Source organism: Meriones unguiculatus, chromosome 12 (genome assembly GCF_030254825.1).
Source record: "Meriones unguiculatus strain TT.TT164.6M chromosome 12, Bangor_MerUng_6.1, whole genome shotgun sequence".
Lineage (NCBI taxonomy): Eukaryota > Metazoa > Chordata > Mammalia > Rodentia > Muridae > Meriones > Meriones unguiculatus.
This window is the reverse complement of record NC_083360.1, coordinates 25,017,738-25,034,401: the sequence shown is the minus strand read 5'-3', so window position 1 is coordinate 25,034,401 and position 16,664 is coordinate 25,017,738. Positions and strand designations below refer to the sequence as shown.

The 16,664-nt window shown below is 43.6% G+C and overlaps 1 protein-coding gene across 1 annotated transcript in view; it reads right to left on the bottom strand.

The window, feature by feature from the left end:
* Positions 1-8,390, bottom strand: part of Hs3st1 (heparan sulfate-glucosamine 3-sulfotransferase 1) — a 30,552-nt gene extending 22,162 nt beyond the window's left edge. The window contains exon 1 of the mRNA XM_021653234.2: positions 8,146-8,390. The gene's annotated coding sequence lies outside the window, so the exon portion shown is untranslated. The remainder of the gene's footprint in view (positions 1-8,145) is intronic.
* Positions 8,391-16,664: the final 8,274 nt, after the last annotated feature.

Here is a 16,664-nt window from a genome sequence, read left to right as displayed (position 1 = left end):
TCTAGTTTCCTGGATTCTCCCTGTATTGCTAGCTAAACACACAGAATTAGGGATTCTAATACTAGGTCTACAGAGATGAGCTTGGAGTGATATTTGCATTTAATAAGGCCCTGTCTTGATGGACCCAGTACTCCTCTGGGAGCCTCACAGGTTGAAATTCCTTCTTCCCACTGATGGCTAAGAAAGACCTGGCTTATGATATCATGGTCTTAAAGAAAGAACATGTGTCTCAGTTACTAAATACATTCCAGGTCTGTCTCCCTCCTTTTAGCAGGTAAATAAGATCTCCTAGGCTAGGCTGCTCCTCGCTTAGCTTACCAGGAAAAACAACATTTCTTTTTCATCTTGGACCAGTCCCTCAGGCCAAACCATTTCACCTTTGAGATTACAGTATAACCCTTTGCTTAGCTTCATATTCATATGGTTTGGAGTTTTCAGAAAATTTCTCAGACGACATAGGATTAGTGGGACTTCGAAAGATATAGGATAGCAGACAGACATGATCACAGACTGATCCCAGTACTCAGGGAGACAAGGCACACACCCTCCCACTGACCAATACTTTCAGCTTACAGTAAATACATTCTTAAGTATCTGGAATATACCTAAACAGCTGTTTATCGTTTGTCTAAAACTCAAATTTAATTGGCAGCTTTATATTTTCATCTGCAAAACCTATCAACTTTATATAAACCACTTTCTGAGCATAGCACTAGGCACTTTTATGTCTTTGTATCTTCAGAATAATGTTGAGAAAATTCGGGCCCAGAAAAGTCACCCATTATTGCAAGCCAACACAGGCACATGATACCAGGAAAGCAAAATAATTCAGAAATAGAATCTCGGATATCTGTCCCTGGCACCCAGTTCCTCTTTCCTTCCTAGGCGGGGAAGGGTCTGTTTGGAGAAGGGCTGGGAGTCAAGGGCAAACCAGTTTTCTAGAGGAGACTCTCAGCCTAATCTGTTCCTGTTTCTGAACTAGTTATTTTTCCAAGCACAGCGAGGCAAGCATGCCTTTTCATTTCAGCTTCATCTGCAATCACCTTTCTCTCACTATATTCTAACTGCTGATACAGGACTTTGATTGACTCTCCTAAATGAAAGAATGAAGACATTTACATAAAACAACCTACTGCAGGGCTCACAGGCACTGAATCTGCAGGAATTCCAGGGGAAAGGCGACAAGATGTAAAACGCTGAGGTGGAAGTTCTTGATGGAGAAAGGAAGACGTGAACAGTTTCCAGTCTATGTGTATTTCTTCACTCACTGAGTGTGTTTAGTCTTTCAGTCCTCTGGGCTGAATAATCTCCAGCTATCTGCTCAGCACAGGTGGAGGATTCTGGCTGCAGGTCCAGGACCTACCCACTTCACATGAGGAGTAGAAACAGAGTGACTTATTTCCAGGCCTCAGTTTCCTTAAACATAAATGGAAGAATGTCTCACCTTTGCAGGTGAGGACAGCTCATATTATCATCGGCTGTCAAAGTAAGACCTTATCAACTACATTCTTTCTGGGTCAGAGAGCTTCACGTGGCTAAGAAGGCCTCAGCAATGGGCTCCTGCTAAGGGATCAGATACTCAGCTGAATTTATACTTTGGAGATCCCAAAATAATTTATTGGGTCCTCAGTAATTGGATTTATACAAATTTTGACTATATTTGATTATTATTGTTTTCTTTTCTCTCTAATACGTTTCTCTTTTTTCTTATTTATTTCTTCCCCCATGAAGCCCTCCTTCGTTTTCCTAGATGAAGACTCTCAGGGTTTCCTTTTTGTTCCAGTAGTTTGGAGCAGACACAGAGTTCCGGAACCTGAAACAAACACACACCTCCAGGTCTTTGCTCTCATGGAGCGTATCTCCTTGTGGGGGAGTTGCGGCATAGTAAGCAAGTGAGTCAGTCAACGAGCAGGATAACCATAGCTAAGCACACTCCGAGCTAGACATTGTCTTAAGAAAGGCCTTGTGAACAAAGGGAACAGTGACGAAAGAGGCTTATCTCTGAGATGAGCCCGCTAAAGACAGCAGAACACTTCCCACATTTTATGCACAACCTGCTAATTTATCTTATTGTTTGCTAAAGTGTAAGTTCGTCAGGAATGAAAAAATATTTCTCATCTCCTGGACAACTGCCTATCAGTAAAAGTCAGGCGGGTTTAGAAGATGGTCTCCAAGGGCACAGGCACACTTCATACTTTGAAAAAAAATTTAAATATTTTGCTCCCAAGAGACAAAGTAATAATAATTTTTAAGAAAAGTCCGTGTCATCCAAAGAAACTAAAGCTCCGAAGAAATTGGCACTAAGGATAGAAAGGATAGAATCAAGGCATGAAAAACAAGCCGGAAAGCACACAGGTAAACTATTTCTGGCACATATATGTATTCACTGTTCAATTAAAAAGGCGCTGAACACCAATGTTCTAAGCATGGACTATCTTCAAGGACATCTTCTCCACTCCCCTTCACAGCTCTGGTGATCTAATCACCTGTGATCCTGTATTGATGCCTTCCATGTTGGTCTATAATATCATTGATGGGTTTGGTGGTCCACCATCATATCTAACACAATGTCTGGTGCAAGGCAGATGCTCGACATGCCCACATATCACTTAAAGAGAAATATACAGAGAAATATCAGAAGTTAATTTAAAATTGCAGGATACAACCAAGACTCCATACTCCCACACTGAAAACTGTTGTGTGTCAGAGAGTGAAACTTTATATTGGTTACCTGCCTAAGACTTCACAGCTTACCCACTACCCTGACCTTTCATACCAACTTCCCTGATTTTTTTCAACCTTAGCATACCCCACTCTAAGTGAGCTTTCCGTTAGCTCTCTGTCTTTGCATCCTCCCCTAGAAGATGTGCATACAAGTATGGGTTTCCATCTGTTTTATCCCCTGCTGTGTTTCTGGTAGGAAGACAGTAAGTGGCACAGGGCTGAAACTCAGCTAATGAGTTAATGGTCTAAATGGGATTCTGAAAGTGCTTACTGAGACAAGGACCACGGGCATCCCAATCTGGCTGAAGCCGATGCTCTGTCCACATGAAAGGAGGTGATCACAGCAGTCTTTCCCCACAGTCCTCTTGTGATCTTACAGGTAAGCTCTTTAGTGCCACATTCCAACCCAAATTCCCTTCTATCCCAAGCACCCAGAAGCCACATAGTCTGCAAGTCTGTGGGGAGGCTCCAAGGCCCCTTTACAGAAAAACGCTCTATTGTGCCCACAGGTACTATTTAGACTTGTTGTGTTAGCTGCTAGAACCTGATGTCAGTAAATTTTACTACAACTACAAACCTGCAATTTATATTAAACAGTAAGTAAAACCTGGCAAGGTTAGGCCATAGGTTTCACTGGCAACAAAGTGTTGGATCTGAGCTCTAGGCCGGGCTTTCTGTTTGTGCAGGCTGATCCTCATCTGGCAGCTGAAGGCATTGCGACCCCTGCTGGAAAGCTACCAAACAGCAGGCAGTATGCAGGAGAAAAAAAATTAGGAAAGATGTCCTTTGGGATCTATTTCTGTTATGTTTAAGCCTTTTCTTAGAAGAATAATGTATTCATTTTTCTAGTCCTCTCCTGGTAGCACATAACTATTGACAAACTATGGCCCAGTAAATATTATTCTAACGGCCTACAAAAGCTATGGACTTAATTCCCTGTGGGTGGAAGGAGCTGAGAAGGCTTCATGCCAGAGGCAGTCCTGAAGATGGATTGTAGAGGCTGCGTGCATCAGCTGCTTGCGATGCTGCCTAACTCAGAAACAAAAAGAAATTTGTTTGAAGACTATGTGTTGCCTCTAGGAACTAGTGAGATGCCGAAAATCCAGGGTTGGAAAATGAGAAGGAATGAAGGGAACCAGACTCCAGGGATCATGTCAAAATGGTACCCAAGGAATGGTTCCACTGGGAGCACATCCCTGAGACTTGGATGCTGCTGCTGACGCCAGCCACTTGATCCATGACCCAAGCTGGTGATAAACACTCTACAGTTCCTGTGTCCTTAAGTTGCTCCCTCCTGATTCCAATCCCCTGGTGGGATCATTTAACTGAGTTCAGGGCTGCAAGATACAAACTAGGAAAAGAAACTCTGCCTCCAACTAGGAGCATCTCTCTGAAGCAAGACAGTTAGATTCCCTATAAAAGAATGATATTTGGTTGCTTGGTACCTTTTAGATATGTAGTGGTGATAGAGGTAGAAGCACCCAATGCAGTACTGAAGGATGCAATGGGAACACATAGATCTGCATTCCAATCTGGAATCCTCTGTACCTTCAGAAACCGACAACGTTTCCTAATCTGCAGATTCTCAATTGTTAAAATAGAAATGATGCCATCTGTTCCCCCGAATAGCTGTGAAGATTCCATTCAATCATTCATTCACTTTTCTGAACACATTTAGGGACTGCCTATTAAGTGCTTGATACTGAACTAGGCTCTGGGGACAAATTCTGAAACATCGATAAAAAGAAAGAAAAGCAAGCACTCTGTGCAGATGACCAAGTTAGACAAGGGAGACGCACGAAACTGGTCATGCATCATGCTCCCCTAGCTGAGTCATTGCTCTTTAACCTTTCTCTGGTTTTTATTAAGCAATATTAAGTTCCTCCCTCCAAAAACATCTTGTCAGGACATATGTACATACTGAACTTAAGGGCAAAACTGAAGCAAAAAAAATAGTGAAGGGCAAGGCATGGAGATCAACTGGAAGAGTGCTTGCCTAGCACAGTGGTTTGAACCACAGCCCTAGAGTAACTGGGTGCTATGGTTCATGTTTGTAACCCCATCACTTGGAGTTGGGAGCAGGAGGACCAGACGACTCCAAGGTCAGATTTAGCTGCACAGCAAGTTTGAGGTCAGCCCAGGATAAACGACCCTGTTTCAAAGAAGACAAAGAAGAAAACCTACTCTAAAACTTAGTGCTGATCCTGAATATTAAAATTATAATTCTTAGAAACAGTGGGGCTCAGTGCTGATGTAATTCATGTAGAGTGCACATAAGACAAAGCTTATTTAAATATGCCCTCATTTAATGTTTAGTACATGTGATGAACTCAGGCACACCCCAATTACAATTAACTTGGACATTAAGTAGATATAAAATAAAAATGCCATAAGGACAAAAACAATAAACAAAATTTCACAAGTGTTCTACAGTCAGGGAAATGTGTTTTATGTGTATTTTATCTCTTCCTCTTAATCATCTTCCAGTCACTAATCTGTAGGAAAGACTATATGAGTTTTAGAGAGAGAAAACAGTCAGCCTAAGGTCATGGGACCAGAAGTTGGTTTCACCCCTGCCTGTGGTCTCAATCTCTTACTTTCCCTTTCAGGAAAGCCAGCATGGGTAGAAAGCAGAAGGCCAGGGCTCAGTTTGGGGACTACGAAATGAAACAGCAGCATTGGTAATTTCTAACCTTAGCTACAAACTCCCTGCCTTCTGTACCTTCTAGGAAGCCAGTACATTTGCCACAGAGTAGCTGAAGAAATTTCTACATTTCCCAGCTCAGGCCCTGAAACTGGTGCCTAGACACTCATGACAGGCACTCTATGATCCATTAAAGCATCCACATGTTTGCCTGTCTCTGCCTCTAAATCTAAATACATAAGAGAAAGCATGGCCCTGTCCTTCTGGTAGCTGTGTGCCACCCAGGGTGCTTGTTTGGTCTTAGAAAGGCAGAGCGCAGAGCTGAGCAGCATAGACCAGTGAGCCCGTCCCCAGCTGCTTTGAAATGGCCACTGAATTTTAACTTAAGACAAGAAAAGCTCCCATGAAGCTTTTCCTTTCAGAGAATCCCTGGAATTTTCAAGGCTGAGAATTTCTTCTTTTGAGGATGAAAACACAAGTCCTAGCTATATAAAGGAGTTCGCGTAAGGCAAAGCTCATTCTACTTAACAAGGTGCAGGAAGGCGATAATCTGCTGGAGGGATAAAGCCTTTGCTCCCGGACCAGGGACAAGGGCCCTCCGCGTGTCCAAAATTCCCTTTGCAAGACCAAGGCATCATTTCGTCCCCAGCTTCCCGGCTCAAAACTTTCCATCTGAAAGTCGTGGTATGTTGCAGGCACAGCAGCTTGGTGGAGGATGTGAAGCCCAGGAGCGTAGCTCAGCCTTGCTCACTAAGACATCCTCTCTGGCTGCTGGCTAATTAACTGCAGAGACTTTAGAGTGCTTAGTCAGGAAGTTGTCCATCCCTGTCGAACCAGAGCTAGATGGGTAACTGACGCCAAAGAGGCTCTTTTAAAAGTTCACCTTCTCATGTCTGGCTGTGTGTGTGTGTGTGTGTGTGTGTGTGTGTGTGTGTGTGTGTGGTGGGTGGGGTGGGTGCAGGGTCCCTGGGGGGCCGAACGGTCGGTTTCAGTGTTATTTTTTTTCAATCCTGTGAACAGAATAAAAACTAAGCACGCCGAAAATGCAGAACAGCGCGGCGATTTGGAGCTTAAAGGTTCATCTGGATTTTCAAAGGTTGGGCTAATTCTAACCGTACTCACTGTGGCTAGAAAAGTAGAAAGCAAGACTAATTCCCAGTGTCAAAAGCAATTAGAGCTTTAGAGATGCGGGGGCTAGGGGTGCAGAAGTTGAGCTATTTCTATCTCCTTTTATTAAAAACTAAAGTTAAATGTGGGATTCCTGGAATTAACTCCTGGGTGGAAGCTGTTAATTGAATTTCAACAAATACAGTGAGATTTGGGAGCAAAACTGAGACCGCAGGACTTCCTTTGGGATCCACCAGCTGGCCATATCTATACCCAAGGCTGGGGCACTCTGCTGGGGGGGGGGGGTGATACCTGGGAGGTGGGGCAGGCTGGGTCCTGGTGGAGCTTTCCTTAGAACGGTGAGGGTGAGCTCCGGCGGAAGCGGGGGCTCACTCCCTCTCTCTCCCTTGTCCAGTCTCTCCTCTCCTCACCCCAGCTCCTGGCTAACCAGAGACTGCTTATGGGAGACCAGCTTCGAGACCACGGATCCAGAGTTGCCTCCTCGGATCTCCCCCCAAAAAAGCATCTTAGCGGAGTTACGGATAAAAATAGCCCAGGACAACACGGAGGGAAGAGGAAGAGTAAGAGTGAAGCAAGGCGATGCAAGAATACCATAGCTTCTACGTAGTGGGGGTTGGACAGGAAGGGTGCTACTCCTGGTCCAGAGGAGGGCCCCGCGCGTGCAAATAACATCAGGCTCGCTCTTAGCTTAGGCTGTGCCATAAAGGAGCACCCACAAATAATTGCTGAATCTGGCACCACCAATCCCTGGCAGGCAGCTGGCTCTGGAGTTTTTCTCCATCCTGCTACTGGCTTGAGCCCTAGTTTCAGAGTTCTGACCCTCCAGCGCTAGGAGAGGCAGGGTACAGAAGGGAAAGCAGTGGAGTCCACTGCTGCAAAGGCGGGTGTGTGGGGCGCACCTGAAGAGGTCTGGCTCCAAGTAAGCGGTGCTCATTCTAAGCATAGGCTTCCCAGGTTCGTGTCCCTACATCCTTTATCCACGCCCCCCCCATCCGCCTCCTCTATCGGTGGTACCCAAAATAGAAACCGAGGTGGAGGAAAGTAAAAAAAAAAAAAAATAACATGAGAAATTAATAGACGTATGTAACTGGCTTTCTTAATACTTAAGATCCTGCCTGTAGTCTTCCTCTTCAAGTACCCCGGGAGATGCTCAGTCTCCGTATTACTGCTACCGAATGCAAAGGCAAACCAGACCAAGACTTCCGCACCCCAGATGCCAAGTGACTCCAGTCAGATGTCCCCTGGCCCAGTTCTCTGTCCCAGGTTGTGCCCTGGTTCCAGAGCTCCGCTGCTCCAGCTTCAGATGCACAGGGTCCTGGAACGAAGGCGCGTCGCGTAGCAGCGGGCAGCGATAACTCTCCCGAGTCAGCTAAGGACATAAATCCAGTCTTTTAAGAGACAGAAACTCGCTTCCCTTATACTCCATCTCGAGAATTCTAGAGATGAGGTTCCAGGACAGGACATAGCAGGATCAGAAAACCCCGAGTCTTTCCTCCGGTAGAGTGTACTCTCCACTCTACCTGCTTCGGCCTCGACTCACCTTGGGCTCTGCACTTGCCCCAAGTCGGGACACTAGCGGAAGGTACCAAGGCAGCCCTTACCGGCTGCTTCCATGCCTGACGCCCTCACTCCTCACGCGCAGCGCTCACCTGAGTCGCGTACCCGTCCAGCCGGTCCGGCGCCTTCAATCGTCTCTCCGGTCGGGCCATGGACAACACCGCCGCCGAGCACCCGCGCCCCTCGGAGCAAATTTCCAGCCACCCCCGGGCAGGCGAGCCGGGAATAGACACAGGCACTCAGCGAGAGAGACCCGGCAGTGGCGGCAGCTCCTGGCTGCAGCGCGCGGAGGACCTTGCAGACAGCGTTTTGGTGCCTGAGCAGAGGATGGGAGGAGCAGGAGGAGGAGCAGGAGCCGGAGGAGGGGACTTGGGAAGCTGGCGCTCGGGGAGACCGCGGAGGGCAGAAGAGGATCACGAGCGCCCACTGCTGCCCAGTTGTCTCCGGTGCTGCCCCGGGTCCTGCCTCCCAGCGCGTCCCTGCGCTGACTTCCAGCCACACAGCTAATAAGTACCCTATGTCTGCGCTTCTGAGTCCTGGAAGAAGCCTGTTCCGCTCACCTAGTGGGCGACTCTTTGGATTTCAGTCTGTAGGGAGAGACCGGAGCAGTCTAGAGGACGGAACGTGTGGCTGGGGTGACTTTATCCACCTTGCGAACCTTGAACTTCTGCTGTGCTCCCAGACCCCTGCTGGATCCGAACCTTGGGTCTATCTGTCCATTACCCCTTTTCGTAAACTCCTCACGGCCCCCAACACCTTTGCACGGGTATTCGCACCCAGCGTTCCCTACCGGCCGGTGGGCAGGTGACTCCCTTTAGGCTCCTGGGCTGCGCACGCAAACCAGAGGCCTCAGGAGACCTTAGCTCTATCTTGCGCTGCAGCAGGGACAGGAGCCGCTTGAAGAGCTGGCTTCAGGGTGTGCGGTGTCGCCATGAAACACCCGCACTCCTCCTTAGGTTTTACCTCAAACAGGGGATTGGAGTTTAACAAGGCAAGCGCAAAGGATTCAGCTCTCCTTTAGCAGAACTAAGTAGGTTGGCAAACCTCTGAAACTAATCAAGGTCTTCTGCATTCCAAAGCGGAGAGGTTTGGTGTGAGAGCCAACCTGCATATTGTTACTCAATTTAAGATTTGGAGGGCAAAGAAGCCGGAATCTCCTTGAAGACACTGGGCGGCTTCAACCCAGAGCAAGTCGCCTTCCAAAGCAAGTTACCAAAACAAAAGAGGGGCGGGGATGAGGGGGGGGGGTGAAAGGAAGGAGAACGAAAGACCCAAATACAAATTAAAAGAACTTCCTTTAACTCTTTTAATATCAACCATATCTTAAAATCGAGATATAAATATTTATCATTTGCATTTCTAGAATCAATACTCTCCCATCTAAAGGAGAAAATTCCTCTGGGCAACTGACCACCTAACCGATGCAAAGATTAACCCCAGTCCTCTCAGAAGGCAAAATATATTGTGGCTTATAAATCTAGAAGCATCATAGAGGCTTTAGACGAAGTCTTCCTTTTGGATGGTAAGTTCTTAGAAATTTTAATGGCAGTGGCTACTTAATCTTTAAGTAAATGTAAAGTTGGCTTGCAGATTTCAGGTTTAAAAAAATGTGCATTTACAAAAGTCACTTTAAATCTGCATCTTAAAATGTCTGAGCACTTTCAAGTTTACATTAGGTGTAAAGACATGCTTTCTCTCCGATGCTATGAATTTGTGTAACAGCTTGCAAATGGTTGTTGTGGTCAAATGGACAGCTAAGATTGAAGGGTTGCCAGTTAATCAACTGCGGTCTCCTTAGGCTTCTACCAGACACCAAGCACAGTGCAGATCAGAAGTCCTACAACATAAGGAGGGTGTCGATGCCCTAAGTTGTTTGAGGTGTTTTTTTTTTCCCTTTCTAAAGGGTCCAATGTGTTTCAATGCCCAGTGCGTTAACCACCTTACTTAATTACCTATGACAAAGACTCAAAAGAAACTAAAATCCCATCCCTGAGCTCAGAGTTTTTGTTAGTCACCACCTTCTGCAGAAGTGACTCCAGGGATGTACAGCAAGTGATAAGAACAGGAGCACTGGCCCTACAGTTGCCTGCCCACCCCAATTTCATCAAATATTTCTTGATCAATAATCACTGTTCTTAGATCTAGGTAAATAAAAACACCAGTGAATTATTTTTTTTTCTGTTCGTTGGCTTTATGTATCTGCTTAGATGTTGACCCCTCTCCTAGAGGTCTTCTAGGCCTAGCTTCTGCTCACTAGGTGTAGATCTTAGCTCTAATATCAGCTCTAATAATATGCCATCATATATTACAACAACAATAATATAAGCTCTAATAATATAATATCAGCTCTAATAATATAATATCAGCTCTAATGTTGTATAGAACAGAGATGCATTTGCATCTGTTTTCCCCAGTAGATTAAAAGAGCCTTGGATATGAGCAACCATGGTATAATTATCATTTACCGACCTTTTGCAGCTTGTCTGACAGTATAACTTAAGAAGAAAAAGAGGAGGAGGAGAAAAAAGAGGAGAAGGAAGAAGAACAGTCGTGTATAGTGGTACATGCCTGTAATCTCAGCATTCAGGGGAGGCAAAGGCAGGAGGACCTGGTCCACAAAAGTGAGTCCAGGACAGCCAAGGCTACACAGAGAAACCCTGTCTTGAAAAAAACAAACAAACAAACAAGCAAACAAACAAAAACAAAAAACAAAAACAAAAAAAAACAAAAACAAGAAAAAATATCAAATGAAAACCAAAAACAAACCTAAAAAACCGAAAACCCAAGTAACAACATAAACAAACAAAAAATACAACAAACACAAAAACAAAAACGAATTTGTAAAAGCAGTAGTCTTTAGGGGCTGGAGAGATGGTTTACTAGTTAAGTGCCAGCATTACTCCAACAGAGGACCAGAGTTCTGTTCCTAGATCAGAGGACTCACATGGCCATCACAATTCACTTCAACACCAGCGTATCTTCTATTCTGGCAGGTACTAGTCTCACATACAAGTGTACATGTGTTTGTCTATGCTCATGCACACACACACATACACACATAACACACATCTAAAATTAAAAATAAAAATAGTTTTATTAATTTTACTTATTTCACATTTTACGTTTGGTTTGATTTGGTTCAGACAAGTTTCCATATCAGTAAAATAATGGTGAGTAAGAATTGAGGCTCATAAGAAACATAGTAGCAACCAACCAGAAAACCAGCTGTCACTCAGTTCTATAACCCAAGCCAGTGTCCTCAACTAGAAAATGAGACTGTATTGCAGATGATTTCTGCACCACTAGTACTTAAGCTATTAGAACAGTTGCTGGATATTTGATAGGAAAAAGAAATGAAACATTAAGATGTCACTGCTGCTGGCAGACACTCTTGCTTCAAGGAGCTGTAAGGCTTATACCCACAAGCCACCTTTACAGAGACTCATTCATCTTGGCTAGACTGTAAACTCTGTTTACAGAAGATCAAAGCTAAAGCCACGAGAACGAAACCGAAGCTGGTGACCCATGACTATGGTTAATAATCTGCAAAAATGGCATCTAAGATAGAGCCAAGATTGGAACCAGGTTTGGGGTAAAGTGAATTATGTACACTGGATCTGCTGTGTGTGTGTGTATGTGTGTGTGTGTGTGTGTTGTGGTGTGATGCAGCTGTACTTGTAGTGTATGTGAAGTTTAAAGGTTGACTGGATTGAATATCTTCCTGTATATCTCTCTAGCTTCTTTCTTGAGATAAGATCTCTCACTAAACTTGGAAGTTACTGTTTCCCTTGACTGACTGGCCAGTGTCCCCCCTCCCACACCACACAAAAGATTTGCCTTTCTTCTCCTATCTTCAGCACTGGTGGCACAGATGTATCAAAACTCAGGTCTTTATACTTGTAAGGCAAAACCTTTACTTCCTGAGTCCTCCTCACAGCATGAATTTGCTGTTATAACATTGTTACAAATAAACAAACAAACCAAATAAAGTCCACTTTACAAGTAATAACTTTGTCCACACAGAAAGTAATTTGTTTCAGGGGATATACTACTAACATGTTTTTCTTAACTATTCCCAGGGATCATTAACCCTTCTCTATTTTGAAATTAAGAGAGTTCATCAGTGCTCCAGGTAAAGTGGTTGGATAATGTAGACAGCCTCCCTTCTAGTTCAAACTAGATTCCTTGTCTAGTGCTCCCCATACCCAAATGGTTTGTTCATGTTTCTTGTTGTTGGTCTACTTTTTCTTTCTTTCAGAGGTGTGATGAGCAAAGAGTAAGTCAGGAGAAGAGGAGGTGGGGAGAGGAGGAGCAGAGTGAGCCTGCTTCTTCTGTATACTCTGAGGATCCACACTCACCATCTGACCAGACCCAGAGGAATCTTCTCTACAATCCCTGCCTAAAGGGTTGCCCTATATCCTCTCTTCTCATAATGGATGCTTGAGCCTTTCAGGTTAATAGCATGAATTTTAAGGAGTCCAGTGGGATTCTTTACAAGCAGTAGAAATTGGGATCAGGTTAAAAATCCAATTTTAATAAACTTTCCAGGTCCTGATTTAGATGGTGTGCTAATGGCTCTCTGTGCTGAATCACCTTAAAAGTCAAATGTATTTTTAAAAGGCTCTCCTTGTATGGGAGGCTTGATGGATATTGCTTAATTGTGCATTGTGCATTCATGTCTTCATCAAAAAGGATCATCTAAAATTGAAGAGAGCTGATAGGAAATGCAGCCATCCTTTGAGTTGGTTGGTTACAGGGAAGGCTTTGGGGTTGCAAGATAATTTTCACTCCTTTTGACCACAAACAAAGAGAGCATGATTATACTGTGTGACATGGCATCCTCAAATCACTCCACTAATTTGATTGTGCTGGGGTCTAAGACTGTTTCTGTTTCCTTTGATTTGCTAATTAGCCTGAGCTATCTGCTTGGGAGAGAGGAAGCCAGGCTCATGTCCACAAACATGAAGGCTGAGGAGTTCTTCCAATTCAGCTGGCCTTCACATGCCTACCCTGAACCCATCCCAAATCCCAAACTATCTACTCTCATGCACAAACAATCTACCCTTTTATGATTAAAAGGTTATGTGATGATTTTCTTTTCTCTGAAAACATGACCTGATTTCTTCTTGTCTTGTGTGATCACTGGGCTAAATTTGGACTTTTGACTCTAAGAGTCCCTTCATTCTGATTTGCTAGAATTTAAAATGATTGGAATTGCCACCACCACCACCAATTACCCACTGTAATTAGTTTCAAAGGTGGCTTCATGTGGAGGAAGGGGGAGCTGTTTTTAATAGGTAAGGTTTAGGGGAAGGTCTTTGAGTTACTGAGGTTGAGCCCACAAAAGGGGTTATGATGGAGACACCTTAGTAATTCTACAGAGAGTGGTTATAAATGCAGTAAGCCCACATAAGCTTAAGGACATGAGTCTGAGTTCTAGTTCCCCATGTCACCCACATAAAGGCTGTCCAATCCTCTTAGAGCTTAAGTTAACCTGGAGTTTCCAAGACCTTGCTCTGCAATCCAGTACAGGTGATACAGTCTAGTAGGCATCCTTGCAAGGTGAAATTAGCATAAAGATAACTACTTTATGTTCATTTAATAAAATATCTTTTTAAACTTCACATCTTCTTTTCTCCTAACTTACATTAAATTGTAAATTTCTTAGAGATTCTGAAAGCACTCTGGACTATAGACATTGAGCCAATAACAGCTAAGAAACAGGTTGGCTCTGTGCAGAGGGAATACCACAGCACTAGGGTGCTTAGCTAATGAGGATAAATTGTGACTGCTAAAGAAGATTTCACACAAAAAGCCCCTTTCCTTGAAAGCCCCTTTGTTGGATTGGATAAACAGCTATCAACCTACTGCTTTGATTTGTCATCTCCTGTCAAAGTTTGCCCCAAATTATACATACTGATGGCACAGAAACTGCCACATTGTTGGATATAAGTGGTCTCCTTGTTCACAGTATTCCATTCTGCTTCAACTGCAGTTCCTTCAGGGCACAGAAAACTATGGCATTCCTTTTGAGGTTAGATTTGCTGACCCTCTGAGGATCTTGATGGTGTTTCCTTTTTGGAGCTCATTCAAAGATACTGGAAACTTTCTTGTATTCAGAAAAGGAAACAGCATTGGCAACATAAGCAGCCTTCCCTCTCCCTATAACCTCATCCATTCAGTCAAATCAGCTTTTACAGGCGCCCTCCTCTGCAGCAGCTCTGTGCTGGACATGTGGGCAGAGATTTATGGAGGAGATGAAATCCAATTCCATTTCTAAAGGAACTTATAGATGTGCATGGTAGCATGGTATGAACAGAAAACTATGGTTTAATTTGTTGAGTCTCCCAAGCTCTTGACCCTTTCAGTACCAAGAAGGTAGAAGGGACACTGAGCCCTCTGTCCTCCCATCGCACCTTCAACTCCCAGGTTCATGAAGCATATGGAAGCTCGGCAACTCTTTCTTCTCGGGGCTCACTGTAAAGCTCTCTCTCTCCATGTGGCTCTCAGGTACTACAAGCTGATAAAGCTTCTATTTGCCTTCTTCGGGAACAAATTTCTTACAAAATAATTTATAGTGACATTTACATGTACTACTGTCGATAATCTCTCTAGAATGCATCCATCTGCATACCAGTGTATCATCTGTCTATCACCTACCTATCAGCAATTTCTATATCTCTGTCTAGTATCCATTCATCTGTATACTAATCTATCATTGGTCTTTCATCTAAATACCTATATGCCCAAAATCTATATATCCTCTACCTCTCAATTACTAATCTAGTTACACATCTATCATCTATATATTTAACTATCTACCTACCTATCACCTATCTATCTGTTTCCCTACTATTTACTTATCTTCTACCTATTATCTTCCTATCATTTACCTACCTTTATGTATGTATATCTATACCTTTATACCCTTTTTGTATGTATATCTATACGTATATATAGATATATGTATATCTACCTTTCTAACTATTTTCAGTCTATTCACATGTCTACAATTTATCCATATGTATATCTGTTTGTCTGTCATTTACCTCTTTGTGATGGGAATAAACACTTCATATAATGCTCTGTAGATTAGGCAGTTCATTCCTAAATAGAAAATATATGTATATCACTTGCTATTTAAAATAAAAGCTACTTTCAATATATGTCATAATATCATAAGCTTTTTAATTAATAAAAATAGATACCTCAATGAAATTTTAAAAGTCAGTTAGAGAATGGGAAACAAAACAAGAAAAGCATTTATTTAACCCATGTTATGAGATCTGAATACATTTTGTACATATCTCAGTGTCACACAGAGATATGGAGATGTTGGGAATTGAAGGCTGAGTGTCCCCGCTACAAGCAGCGCTGCTGGCTAGAGAAGCAGGCCCAAGTCAATCCTGCCATTCTGTCTACTTTATGCGTGTGCATCTTAGACCCAGAGAGAGGAATGAAGTATATTCTACATTATTTCCTCAAATGAAGAGACTTGAGTTCTTCAAGCCTTCAAAATGTACTTACATTCCAAGAATGTAACTATCCATAAAGTATTTAAATGCAATATTCATGATATTGTTGTAATTGCATTGCATAAACTAATTGACAAAAGAAAATGCTAGGCTTAAGAGCTCAGTTCTCTGTGTAATTGGGCTCCTCTTCCCACATATAATCAGCCTTTAACTAGAAAAGCTATTATGGTCTCCAAGTTCCCAGGCATACCCTAGCTACCTTTGAAGCCCTTGATTTCATGTGATGCTTTTTGAGCATCTGTGTCAAAGGCCATTCTGACTCAGCTCAGCATGGAAGATGACAGACCACAAGAACACATGTGAACTAACAGTGGCACTCTGTCCCCATGGACATACATATCAGAGAGGTGTTTTCCCATTGTTTGCAGTATATTTAATGGCCTTCTCCAGCAACTGTGCATTCTCTGAAGGGGGCTGCCTCTAAGGGTTCACCTTTTCCTGGAAGCCACTTTGAGTTGGCAGGGGGACTGCCTGCCAGAGTGGAGGGAGAAATGCATTTATTGACAGATATGGAAAGGAACATTGCAGTTCTTTAGATCTTCCTTCTTCAGGGAGCGAAATGTCTTCAGGGAGTGGCCAGCTGGCGAGGGTTCCTGGCTGTTACTCAGGGACATTTTCCTGCAGGACGTCTGCTTGGAGTAGGTAGCTCTTTCTTCCTGCATAAGTATGGCCCCTGTGGAGTCAGCTAGAAGGTTTCTTGCCTCTCCTGTGGTAACACTCTCCAGCTTAATCTCCATCAATGAAAGGAGGGTGCTTAGCTGTTTTAGTCTTTGTTTCACCAGGACAGGAGAATGGTGCTATGACTGAGGCTGTTTACATCCCCATCAGCCCTCCTAAAACCCTGGTGCACTTCTTGGATTCTGTTCATTTCCAGATCTTGATGCCATTTTCTACTTCCCACAATTTGCAGCCCTTAAACACTATCCAGCTTTCTAATTATGTTCATGGCCCACAGTTTGCTGAGATTGCTATAATTCCACTGTATTCATAGCCGATGCCTTTTAGTACCTGCTTACATTTAGAAAAAGAGTAGGGGGTGAACTCCCCCAAAATGTATTTGAAGGAGATACCATGAG